General features: G+C 43.2%; 2 protein-coding genes across 3 annotated transcripts in view; both read right to left on the bottom strand.

Annotated features, from left to right (window-relative positions):
• Positions 1-463, bottom strand: part of Meiob (meiosis specific with OB-fold) — a 156,465-nt gene that overhangs the window by 36,102 nt on the left and 119,900 nt on the right. The window lies entirely within an intron of this gene.
• Hagh (hydroxyacylglutathione hydrolase) overlaps positions 1-463 on the bottom strand; it is a 102,045-nt gene that overhangs the window by 73,390 nt on the left and 28,192 nt on the right. The gene's annotated exons all lie outside the window — the stretch shown is intronic.

Raw genomic sequence — 463 nt, 5'->3', positions numbered from 1 at the left:
TGGAACTCACTCTGTAGACCAGGCTGGCTACGAACTCAGAAATCCACCTGCCTCTGCCTCCCAAGTGTTGGGTTCAAAGGTGTGTGTCACCACCGCCCAGCCAAACTCAGCTTTCTTTACACAATTGCCTTCTGTGTTCTCCACTTTAAAACCATCATCACTGCATTAGTAGCACCTGCCAAAATTGAGAATGTTTTCATTTGGAGATCTTTAACAAGTTACGTGTGTGTGTGTGTGTGTGTGTGTGTGTGTTAAAAAAAACTGCATTATAAAGTTCTATGTAGACATGGATTGGGAAAGGGACGTTCTCTTCTTCACTGTACAGCAGTGCGGCATCTCCTCTTTCTTGCCTCCTGCCCCCTCACCAGCTGAAGTTCATTAGAAAAGCTGGTTTTGTCATTAACATTTATAGCAGAATCTTTCTCAGCTGCTCAATTACAGCTTAATTCCCAAGATCAAAATA

The sequence above is a fragment of the Mastomys coucha genome, unplaced genomic scaffold (genome assembly GCF_008632895.1).
Source record: "Mastomys coucha isolate ucsf_1 unplaced genomic scaffold, UCSF_Mcou_1 pScaffold5, whole genome shotgun sequence".
NCBI lineage: Eukaryota > Metazoa > Chordata > Mammalia > Rodentia > Muridae > Mastomys > Mastomys coucha.
Note: the sequence above shows the minus strand (reverse complement) of the source record. Positions and strands in the feature narration are given on the sequence as shown.